This window comes from Micropterus salmoides, unplaced genomic scaffold (assembly GCF_014851395.1).
Source record: "Micropterus salmoides isolate LMB-PRFRI ecotype aquatic unplaced genomic scaffold, ASM1485139v1 Ms_hic_scaffold_1, whole genome shotgun sequence".
Taxonomy (NCBI): domain Eukaryota; kingdom Metazoa; phylum Chordata; class Actinopteri; order Centrarchiformes; family Centrarchidae; genus Micropterus; species Micropterus salmoides.
The window spans coordinates 29254448-29267262 of NW_024040040.1; the positions used below are offsets into that span (position 1 = coordinate 29254448).

At 40.8% G+C, this 12815-nt stretch overlaps 1 protein-coding gene and 1 pseudogene across 3 annotated transcripts in view; one reads left to right on the plus strand and one right to left on the minus strand.

Moving 5' to 3' along the window:
• Nucleotides 1-3259: 3259 nt before the first annotated feature.
• LOC119881914 lies at nucleotides 3260-4916 on the minus strand (annotated as a pseudogene).
• Nucleotides 4917-10707: 5791 nt separating this feature from the next.
• The window catches only part of palmdb (palmdelphin b), an 82894-nt gene continuing 80786 nt past the window's right edge, over nucleotides 10708-12815 (plus strand). For 2 of the 3 annotated variants that reach the window (XM_038723442.1, XM_038723451.1), the window contains exon 1: nucleotides 10713-10901. The gene's annotated coding sequence lies outside the window, so the exon portion shown is untranslated. Of the gene's footprint in view, nucleotides 10902-12815 lie in introns of all 3 variants that reach the window. The other variant, XM_038723475.1, reaches the window with a different exon arrangement.

Sequence of the window (12815 nt, forward strand, 5' to 3'; positions counted from 1 at the left end):
AGACAGTGATCTAGCTGCCCTTTCTGTGGCTCCCTCATGTCTCAGAGTCCACGGGGACAGCAGTAACCTGCCTTTATGCCAAGAGAGCATCACATGCTCCTTCAGGTCGAGGGTGAATACTCTCTTCTTCACTCCTCCTCACAGGTCAGGAAGTTACTTTTATCTCCTCTGTCCTGTGCGCACACTGTTGTGCCATTATGTTGCGCACACTACCTGGCGCTGAATAGCACCTGTTTGTGCATTACAGAGAACAGTCTCTGGGTCTACCTCTGTCAACACAGCACCTGACTCGTTGGCTGCGAGAAGCCATATCACAGGCTTATCTGTCATCTTGTGAGGCTTAGATGGGGAGCATCAGAGTGGATCAGAGCACTCCAGAGGTGGTGTCCAAGAGATTCCTCTGTGGCGCTTCATGGCGGGATGACGGTGGACGACATGTATGGCAGCCCCTTGGTCTTCCCCATGGTCTTCGTCCACTCTTATCTGCGGGATGTCTCCCATTTCTTACAACTCACACTGGACAGAGTGTTCTGTCTGAGTGATCGTCATCTGTGTATGTGAGGTGTGCTTCCCCAGCCCTGTAGGCATAGAGAATATGTGATTTTCCATGATATTCATTTGGTGTAGTGCACTGTTGCACACTGTGTACTGCGTTTTATAATGCTCTGAGCATGTGTGTCTGTGCTTTGTAGTACCGTATAGACCCAGAGAGGCGCTGACTCATCCTCCTTCGCCTCTAACCCCACTAGCGATAGACTTAGAGGGCGAAGCTGATATGAACGTTACTTACGTATTGTAACTCCAGATTCGTGCGGCACTTCCGTTTCATCGCTGCCCTGGGCTAACTAACGTTAGCTTAACTAAATTACTATGTCGTGGGAACATTTCCAAAAATCAATAAACAATTGAAATGGCAGGTCAGTGCCATACCCTCAAACTATTCAAGAGTGGGAGGATGATATGAAAAAGTGGCCTAATATAACGTACGAGGACATTTTTAACTATTTTGTGTTATCACCTAGTGCGGATGGGTCTACAATGCGCAATTGCAAAAGTACAGAGGCGTATCAGTACCTTCACAGTGGAAAAGTTGGCAAGGTGTTAATCAATAACAACATCGATGACCTGGTATTCATGAAGGCTGATGTCCAACCAAGTCAAAGCAAGTCTGACGTTCACTCTGCCTGGATCCTGCCTACATCACCCGGTACTATTGAGACGGCCGGTGCTCCTGTGTCGCGCGTCAGGGGAATTCCTGCAGTCACGCAGTGGCGATCTTATGGAAGGTAGGCTAATGAATTGTCTGTTCAGTGCCATAACATACTAGCTGTTGCCTTGTTGTGAAGTTAATTTTGCAGTGTTTTAATTTTCAGCAAGGTTAATGACATTCCTTCATTTTATGTGTAAACCGATGCTTGTTCCCAACACTTTCTGACAACTCCGTTAGAAATGATGATAAAGAAATGTCATCCTACGCTCGATTAATTTTCCAACTTGAATGTAAGGTTAAAAATGACTAAATTCCACAGCTCCGGAGCAAAGGCTTGTTTAAAGAATAATCAAAGTTGAATATCTACTCCTCATGTAACCAGAGCTCCCCCAAGTGGACAAAATAAGTATTGCATGCCATGATTCCTATGAAATGCTGACCTCAAAGTTTTAACTAACTAACACTGTTCTTCCTTTTTATCAAGTGCTTAAAACTAAGAACGGTACAGCTGTGTGACAATTAAGGTTTGATTGTAGGAAGATATCTGACTACAATACACGCAAATAGATTTTCTTATTTTTTTTTTAGACATATTAAAAGTCAAAGAAAGACAGTCTCTCGGGAAACCGGAGACAAGCCCCTCTCAGGGAAACAAAGGACTGCCCTCTGGGAACCACGCCCCAACAGACAAAAGCAGCGACCCCCGCTGTCTCTCTCTCTCCTGTCCTCTGCTTGTTCCTGACTCTCGCACTGCGCTTCGGCACGTGCCTGGCATGCCCCCTCTCCCAGCAACGCCCTAAGAGTTCGGCCCGGCGCAGCGAACGCCCTTTGTTCGTTTCGAGCTACACACGCGAAGTGCCGCGACCTCAGCTTTCCCTCGTTTAACAGCAACTTTACTTGCGTTTTATTTTCTTTGGTTTGTTTTGTTAAAAGTTATCAGTCCATTAAGTTATACAAATTTTAATTCAAGAACGACCAAGTTCTTTTTAAGCGTCATTCGTCGAGCTAAAGTCCACGTGGTCTTGCCAGCAGTAACAAAGGACACCTGAAAGAACAGCCTAATTGCCAGACCGAGAAAGGTCAACCCTCGAGGGTTTTCTTCATTCAAGGCACGGAAAAGCCGGGAAAATCCCCTAGCAAAAGCCAGGAATCGGGCAGCTAGCGTGGGACCCGTGCAACCGGCCAAGCAGGCCGCTGACCCGAAGTAAGGCAAAACAGGGCATTCTGTGATCAGTGATATAGTCTGTTAGTCCAGTATATTTAATCCTTGAAAATCTTATCATAATGAATGCAGTTATCATCTAATTGCATTCATTAGCTGCCGTATCAAATTCTCAGTCAAATTCTCCCACAATAGACCTCCACATTCTCATTGTTTAGCCATTGTTTATTTCTTTGATGTATATGTAACCGCATTTATATTCACCTTAGTTAATAAATTTCACTGTAAGTTAACCAAAGGAATTCTGTGTGTATTGCCTGTCTCCAAGTCCCTGCCAAGAGAATTTACCCTTCGATATGAGATTGACTGACTGATTTAAGATAATTGAGTGATTATTAACTAACTGATCACTAGTGAATAATTGTATAATTTAATAAACCATACCCAGAGGTCCGGAGACTCTGGGCGGATTGGATCTCCAGTGGTGCCCCCGCAGAACGAGAGCTTTATATATTAATATTCTCTGAATATTAAAACTCATAATTTGGTATTGATTCTCATAAATTTATTAACACAATGTAGACATGCTACAATAAGTTTATATTATACAATACTAAAGTTATTACAAAATTGAAAACATCAAGGTGCCAAACACAAGAACTATTTAGTATAAAACCTGAGATCCAAAACACATTTTTGTGCATTATAATTCCATTGGTTTACAGTTTCAGAATCAGAAATACTTTATAGTTTACTGTAAAATATAACTAATAAGCAGTGCAGAATAGAGATACTAAAATGTTAAAGACAAATCATATGTGCAAATGATAGTACAATCAAGGCACTGCAGGCTGTCAAATTATTATTTACAAATATTAAGCTACATTGGAAATCAGGATCTTTTTGACACGTTGAACGTCCATGCTTACTCATCATCCTCGTGGATGATTTCCCCCTGCATGTTTACAAAGGCTGCACAGATTCTGAGGATTTTGTCCATTTTGTGTGCCAAGTTGATGGGTACAGTCTGGGAGATTATTTTGAACACTTTGAGCCTCCTGATATCTCTTTCCACATGTATGCGCACATTTGCAATCCTCCTTGTGGCAGTTACATCCTCATCAGACAACTGCCCTCCTTTATGAATGAATGCTGGCAGAACAAGGTTAACCCTTCTCTCAAAAATCAGATCTCTGATGGTAAAGCCTCTGTCTGCCATCACTTCATCGCCAGGATGAAGGTACTCCAGGAAGCCAGACTCCTGAGTGATGAACTTGTCACTGCACCTGCCTCCATAAGCAGGTGAAATGAACATAACAAGCCCACATGGGGCAATAGCAACTAAATACTTTATAGTATTGCTGGAATAATAATGGCTGTATGACTCGCCTCTGGAGTCAAGGTTGTGTGGTTTCTGCAGGGTGGTCTCAGTGCAGTCAATGATGCAGGTGGTGTTGGGGAACTTCTCCCTGAAGCACTTGGGCATTGTGCTCCGGATTGTCTCCCGTGGCAGCCAAGGAATGTAGATTCTCATGTGCTCCTCCATTGTGTCTATCAAGTAGGAGAGGATCCTGCTCACTAACCCTTGGGACAGAGCAAAGCGTTCTGCAAGATCACCCTGGAGTAGATTCAACTTAAGTTTCATCATGGTCATCAATATTTCATCCATTACGTGCATCTTAAAGTTTGCTTTATAGAACTGTTCCAGATATTTAACATGATCAAAAAAGGCAAAAAGGCAAGGGATTCCACCACATTGTGTTTCCCTGTGGCATACATCCTTTATATTTTCTCCTAATATGTAGGTGTGATCCATCAGTGCCTGAACCTCCCACTGAGTGTCAGCATCTTTATGCATAGGTGTCTCTGACTGTGGAACGGTCTGGTCAGCCTCTGCATCACAGTGACTGTCATCTGCCAAAGACAAGACCACAACAACATAAAACATACCTAGACTACTTACTACTAAGTTAACACCAAGCTAATAGAGCAACACCTGTATTAGTGCTCATTCAAATAATTATATTGCATAACCTTACATTGCTTCCAATTTTTACAAATGCCCTGTGCTAGCAGTGATGAAAAATATACAGATATATCAATAAATATACAGATATTAACTGTCAAGAGGGACACAAACTGAGAACTAACAACAGTTAACATTACCTTGCGTAGCAATTTAACATCTGTTAACTGTGTCCGCTAACCTCTTGACGTGACTCCTTGGAGTTTTTATTAGGACTTCGTAGCCCAGCCACTTTTCTGGTATCGGGTGGTCCTCTGTAGGTCTTGTGTCCACGAAATGAAAAGAACAAACATATGGTCCCTTCGGAGGTTTCTTCAAATTTAAAGCTTTTAACCACAAGCGAAGGGATTCCTCCTTCTTCGGTGGGGGTGAAGTTCGTAGGGCGCCTCGTATCCACCTTCAGCTCTCGTACGCGGTCGACGATTAAAACACTCCTCTTCCAAGTAAATCTTTCTTTTGTACCAGTTATTATGACAACCCCTAACTGCACCAACAATCCCGGTCTTCCTCGAAGCCATAACCATGAGTTGTTACAAAGACTTGTTGTATTAGCCTCTAGTGACCGGAAGTGCCTGACCGGAAGTCTCGCACAAAAAAAACGTCAACTGGCTGCGTCCGTATTTCCGTTAAAAATAAGGTGGATTGGCACAGCCCTCTAAGCTGTGGGCCTCACATTCTCTCTCAGTGGCTGAAGAAAAAACTATCTGGGAGCCGAATGCTCATGGCTCCTTCTACACAAGGTGAGACTGTGGTTGAGGACCACACCGCTGGTGGGCGTGAACAAAGCTCTTCAGTGCTCATATACTCATAGAATCTGGAGTTACAGTACGTAACTAACTTATACCTGTCTGTTCCATACTGTTTACATACTGTAAAATAGGTATCAACAGGCCTTACAAAGCCACTCGAACTACTGAGCATCTTTGTTATCAAAGAATAATCTATTTCATGTTTTATCTCTTTTTTTGTTGCTCATAGCTGCACACATAATTACTCCCCAGGACAGAATGTGAGTGGGTGTGAGGCTGTGGATGTGTTATGAAGGCCTCTTAAGAGAGAAAGGCAGTCTTACATCAGACCCACCAACGCCAGCTCAGATTTTCCATACATTTCCATTCATTAGAGACACAGTGGAGAATGTGGCATGGTCATGTGGCAGGGGAGGCATGCAGCTGGCGAGTGATGTCATCTCCTCCAGTTTATCAACATTTCTGGGGATTTTGTTTGTCTCCTTTCTTTATTTGATAGTAATTGCGTGTCTCACTGAATACCCGCAGAACACAAGTGTGATAATGCTCACACAAATTTCAGTAAAATCAACACACAAAGACCCCCCCCAAAGATGTAGTTTTACCTTGTACCTTGTATCTTGTAAAATATATAACATTACTGTGAATACAACATTCCATGCAGAAGAAATAAATTACATCTGTATAAAACAATGTTGTTTTATGAATACAATCTTTGTTGGCATCAATTTGTAGCAGGCTTGACAGGAGGCTCCTCTGACTCCCACTACACGCCACTCATGTTGTTGGGTGTCATAACATTGAGAGCATCTGAAACATTTAGCTCCAAGTCCTAGCCAAAATGCAACTTCATTTCATGATGCATCTGCACAACACAAACAAGTACAGTAAGAAATTCTGGTTACCAAGGTTATTTCAATTGAACTAAATCAGACTAGTTAAACATTATAATACATTTAGGTAAACTTTGATAAAAAGTATACTTACAAATTATTCAACTTTAACTATATAATAATAGTAATAATAAAATAATAATAATAATAAAAATTATAATAATAGAAAACATGTTTAATAATACAGGAATATTCCATGAAACACAGAAAATTGTCCCACTTGAACTACAGACTGAAAACACTGCATCTGTACACCTTCAGTGAAAGTGGGACTAAATCATGACTGCTGAGGCTGAGAAATGTAACTATAAATTAATTTTTTAATGAATTTGCAGATCCACTTTCCTTTACAACAGCAGTGATGGATTATTAACTTTTGTTTAGGATTAAATAGATAAGAGTTGTTTAGGATTAAATAATGTCCCACACCAGTTATTCAGATTGTAACTGTTTTACGTTCTGTTATTTTATGCTACTCATATATACATTATTCTGCACTACATGAAGCTTTTACTGCTGATGCTTTAAATACATGAAGCTGTTGATAATATTAAGCTAAGTAGGTTTTGGGACACAAATGCAGAACTCAGTTTCAGAGACAGGAGCTGGGTGGAGCAAAACAAGGTTTATTTGACAGAATACTCTAATGGCATAGTTCAGGGAGTTGATTCAGGTCAGAATTTGGCTAGGCCAGAAGGGTTGCAGGAGGATATGGTGTGTGCCAGTAATCCACGTCCGCAGGAGGATCCATTGTCCAGGGTGTGTGCGCCATGTGTATCTCTGTTTGCCACTTAGAATTCAGTGTCTGTCTCTGTCTTTGTTGAAAATGATCACTGTGGTTGGGCTTCCCAACTGGTGTGTTTGTAAGGGCTCTATCTTTAGACTGGAGCAGCTAAAACACTCCACTTCAGTGGTTGCCATGGAAATGGTATTGCCGTCCTAACAGCACTATAGTGCTGATGTGTTGAAGATGGGAACAAGGATAATGATGAAAATGACTGCTATGAACGAGTGAAGCAGGGATACTTAGCTCTTTGCATTACTGGTGCTCTGATAATGTCTTTATATTGGGTTGTGTTTATCATGTGTAGGAGATAATTTTAAACAAGATCTGAACAAACTGAAAAAAAAACATGAAATAATTCATGAGGTCCCATAGATCATGAGTGATGTGTGAGGGCGCATTGACCGAGGGGTAAAGGATTTGCATGTGTCTTGGTCTGTGTCGGGGTTTTTTTTATAAACACCATTGATATACTGACTTTTACTTGACTCTTACTTGTACTAGTGAGCTTTTTCACCACCTTAAGCATGCTCAGATTACTTGGACTTGTTCTTTTTTACCTGGGCTTTTTTCACTTTGTTACGTCCTAAGGTCTAGAGCAGAGGTCACTAATAGGAGGACCGCGGTCCGGATCCGGACCGCCGACCTACAGCCCATTTATTATTGAGACTTACTACCTCGTGACGGAGCGTTTCTATTTTAACCCGCGCAGCTTTTCTAGCATTTACTGTACTGGTTTAGAGGACCAGGAAACTCACAGACCAATCGCATGTGCTCCAATCGTCTCATGTGACGCTGCTCAGCCAATCAAATCTGTGCATACCGATGCTTGCGAGTCGAGTCCGTGAGATTCACCAGAGACGTTTTGGAAACACACCCGAATTGAGGAGACGAAAGATAAAAGAGATTTCACATGACTTTTAATCAAGAATGATTTTTACATGTACATTCCTCCCACGGGCAGTTCAAAACCAGAATATCTCATAGATCTCCAATATGCTAGCTGGAGCTCACGTTTCTCACTGAACAACAGAAAGTAGGAAAGTGGTAGCTCTGTAAGAGGAAATGAAAGAGAAGAGGAGGCATTACAGCTGTTCAGTTGTTATGATGTGTTGAGTGTTTATTATAAAATTGGTTAAGACTACACTTCATCACTTCAAGCTACACTTTTTGTTACATTTTTTCTAAAAATTAGGCACTTTAATTTAGTTTACTTAAATTTTGAATTTATTATTTGAATAGTTATTATTTATTATCCTTCCAGTTGATGTGAAAACTGACTGAAATATTATTTGATTTGACAGTCCGTTGTTGACTGAAAACATGTGTTGATACAACTATAGGTTATAGTACTGAATGATAACGCAAGTTCGTCGTTTTGATGTTCCGGACCTTTGCTTCAGGAAATTTTCTCTAACTAGACCTCTTTGAAATCTAATTGAATACCCCTGGTCTAGAGGTATCCTGGATGCAACATAAAGGTGTGGCTTCCCACTCTTCCCATTCCCAAGCAAGGCCAAAACACAGGAAATACAATTTAGCAGTTTTTATTAGCTTCAGAGATGAGCAGTGCCCAAAACACTCTAAGAAACCTAAAAATTTCCTAAACCACAGGAGAAAAAGGGTGCAAAAAAAAGGGCTTCTCACTTCTACTTCAACTGCTTGTAGCTGACACAACAAAGCTACAACAAAGAAAATCTGTATATAACAAACAAAATGACTAAAGCCAACAAAACAAGGTTGTCAATGACAATAATCAGAATTACAAAGTTAAGCTATTCAAAATTCAGTGTGTTCACTACACAGGTACACTTACTCACAACGAAAACAGACATAACACCAGTGTTGGGCAGTAACGCGTTACTGTAATAATATTACTTTTAGTGAAAGAAGTGTTTCCCATAAACTGAGTAGTGGTAGACAACGAAGTGCTGACTAACAACAGGAAGACAATGACTTCTATACAGAGGAAGGGTGAAGATAACAAGACACAGGTGGAAAAACTTAGAAGTCGAACAACTTCAAAATAAAACAGGAAACACAGGAAAACCCTTAAACATTGTGTAGTCTGATTCTGACATAAGTGGACATTTAGACTGAAAACATCTGTGCGTTCAAACAACACAAGGGGCTGCATTGGTTGTGGGCATGTTGTTTGTCACTGATGAGATGATGTATGAATTATCTATTCAGTTTGAGTAATAGATCAGTGAGATTAAAAGCTCCTCAGTCTCCAGAACACTGCACAGAGCTTTATAACACTATAAAATAGGATTTTACAGTTGGTTGTATAAATGATGCAATCAACCAATCAACAAACTAAACAGTTTTCAACAGTAAATAACATTAAACTTATACAGTCATTCTGCCATTGCCATTCTGAAGACATACTGCCTGAAAAGCAGGTCTAGGGTAGGCATTCTTTCCCTCTGTCTACCAACCATGTACACATTTGGAGCTGGTAATGTTGCTATGGCAACAGCAATCTCTCCAATTAAAGCTTTTAGGTAGAGCACTATTTCAAAAGGAATGCAAGAATAAAGCACTATTTTCTAACAATGGAGCTGTACCAATGTCTTAACACTTATGGCCATCTGACAACCTGAGACCTTGAGTGTGCCTTACATTGTTCTTACACTGGAGTGTTTCAGCTGTATTGTTAGCCCAGGATAACTGGAGTTGAATCACAAAGAGAATGACGTACAGACAGATATATGCCGAACCACACTTCACTCCTCACACTGTTTGAAGCTAAATATGGAGAGGAGTGGTGCAGTAATTGTATGTCAGCACTTAGGTCTGTGCACGTCTATCAAGGGCATGGACAGCTGAACACATACAGTTACACGCACACAGTCAGATTGTGATATCTCCCTGTGCTACAGACCAAACTGTACTTTTATCGTCTTAAAAAAAACATGGTTGTAAGCTGATAACAAGCTGGTCTATTTTTATTTTCATTGACAAATATTATAGAGATGTATCATCCTAAAAACACTGTTTTTGATACATACAGTATTTTAGTACTGTATTCCCCGTCATCTAACTGGCATCGGTTGGTCTCGGTGGCTGTGTATGTCCCTGTCCAGTGTGTTCACTGCTGCACGCACACCCAGCTCTCGTTCTAGTGCCATTACGGACGCAGGAAGCTTATTGGACCGCTAAGTTAGCTACACGGCTTAATGAGTTAACTAGCTTATGGCAGATAGTGGTGGTTATGACCTTACATGTGATATGCTGCCCCTTATTTTTTGAAAGTATGACTTCAACAAGTGGAGAGTAGTCTCAATACTTACAGATTGAACCTTTAAAGATTTACGTCGTCAGTAGGAACAAGTGGGCTTGGGAAGGAGAGTCACAGACAGGGTATGAAAGTCAGATGTACACGTTGGCCGTGTGCTGTGTCTAAAAACCCTCACTATTTATGATATAGTGTAGCATTTCGTATAGCTTTACTGTCCGCCATTTTATATGAGTGTTCTAATTCTCAGTGTAAAATGTGTGCTCTATCTACTCCCTGCATACTACTTTCTGCTAAAAATCCCACAATACAAATTTTAAATTTTATAGATGCAAACAGTTAATCGTAATGACTGTATGGGGTCAGTGATAAGTGTCTGAAATCTCAATTTACTGCTACCCATAAAGTGTCAAAATTAATTTTGTAATTACAGCTGGGAATCTGATTTGTCTAAAAGCGACCCACTTGGTGCTAAAGGCACTGGACGAAAACCAAACATGGATGCTTTACATCAGACAAAGTCAGCTTTGTAATGCAATATTTACGCAGCATATGTTGTACCTGTATTGTGTGTGTGTGTGTTAGCATCTGTGGAGCATTTGTTTGGCAGAGGTATTTCAGGCACATGGTTGGGCTCTGTGACAGACTCACAGGGAGCAGATAAAGACAGAGAGAGAGGGAGTGAGTCTTCCTAGTCAGACTGAAACTCCCTCAGCCTACACAATCTCCCCACACAACCTCGGGCTCAGTAATGTTGGATACGCTGCAAGAGTGAGCTCTACCTTCCACACACAGTCTGCTATCATCTGCTCGAGGACACGCACAGCACACACCCGGTGAGTAGACCTGTATCATTGTCACTGTTTGCATTTTCCTCTGCCACTAATGTATCTATTTGAAGCTGAGGGCTTTCGAGGGGTAGATACTCTTCAAATCAGAGAGATTACTATGTACAGAGACAGTTAAGTCAGTTACCTAGAGGTAACTTGTTACAGGAGCTAAAATGAGCCACAAGGGTCTTTTGACTCTATAATCTTTTAATTCCTTTAAGATGTCGGCTGCTTGCAGCCTCCCACCAGGGGTCTGGCTTTAACTAACAAGTACTTTTACTTACAGATGGACATACACACGCAAACAGCAAATGAGGAGCCTACATAGTTAATACATGAAATCTTCTCCTATTTTAATCCTCTTTAGAATTAACATTTATAAATGAACATCTTTAAAACTGAGGAATACCTCAGTGTTTTGGGAAATATGTTTATTTCTTTCTTATTGATGAGATCTTCAGATGGACATCAATCTCATGTCTGTGTGTTCAGCATGCAGAGCTGGAGTAAGGACATGGTTGGACATGGTTAGCCTAGCTTAGCCTATCTTAGCATAAAGAATGCCTGGCTCTGAGAAAGAAATAGCCTGGCTCTGTCTCAACAAAAAATAAACCCATCAATGAACATGTTGTACCTGTTTGTTTAATGTGAACACAAACTGAAAAGTAAAGAATAAGTTTAAGAGCCAGCTAACTTGGCTGATCAAGACCAAAAAAGTGAATGACAATGTTGCTCTGTGCTGGATGTGTGAAAAGAGCAACTGTTTGCTGAAACAGCATTATAATAACATTAAAAGCCATTTCACTCGAGGTGATAATATTTCAGTGTTGTCCTGACAGCTTGTTTTGCTGCCCCTGGGGCCCAAAAACATTTGAAGAAATATGGACACCAATCTTCTCCTACGACTCGGAAAGAAAGTGACTATACATATTTCTATGTAGCATGTATTAAAATTCCATTGTGGCACATGAAGTCCTGAATTCAAGCCACTTGTGATTATCTGACTGGGAGAAGACAAGTTAGTCACTGTTAATGTTACTTTTTATTAAGATTACCTGTGGAGCAGAATGATAGAACAGTCTGCATCTTATCCATGTGTCGATAACAATAAATGGACCACATCTGAGTGTTAATCAAACGTCAATTTCACCTTGACAAATCAGCGTTTAGCTGACTAGTGCTGTAGACTAAGTGAAGGCATCGGCTGTTAGCCTGTGTGCTCTTAATCCATCAGAGATAAGATTAGGGAAGGAGCAGCAGGGATTATAAATCAGACGGACCTAGGCTCAATGGCCAGACAAGACAGGAAGGTATTGGGGTCATGTCACTGGGGCTAACCATCCAAGCAAACCACAGGTAACCAAACTCAACCAAACTAAGAAGAGGTATGTGTTTCCTCTTTATGGAGATTTATTGGAACCCTGTTGTGTAGGATTAAAGAAGTGACTATTATATGAGATGAGGTCACAGACTGTGTTTGGTTCTACATCTGAACAGTAGTAACTGTGAGAGGATTATCATACTTGTATGGTTTTCTCAATTAAAAGTCTCATCAAGAAATATATAATAATAATAATAATAAGGTGATGGAGCATGCTGTGAAATAGCCTGGAATTATTCAGAAGGTAGGGCAGAGCCTAACGGGGTCCAAAGGAGTTTGTGTTACATGACTTTATGTCACTGGGAGCTGCATGGGCAATCTAAGGCTGTGTCCGAAATCACCACTCATTCACTCCTCCCTACTGCCTCTCTAGTGAGTTGGATGTAGAGGACTATATAGTGAGTTCACGCACAAAATGAAAACAACACTTTCAGAGACTACTCCAATCATTACATTGGTGCCGTTAATTACGTCATTGCTTTCGGAGAATCGTTTGGTGGACTTTTTTTTCTATTAGTGCAAGGCATGATGGTTTATAG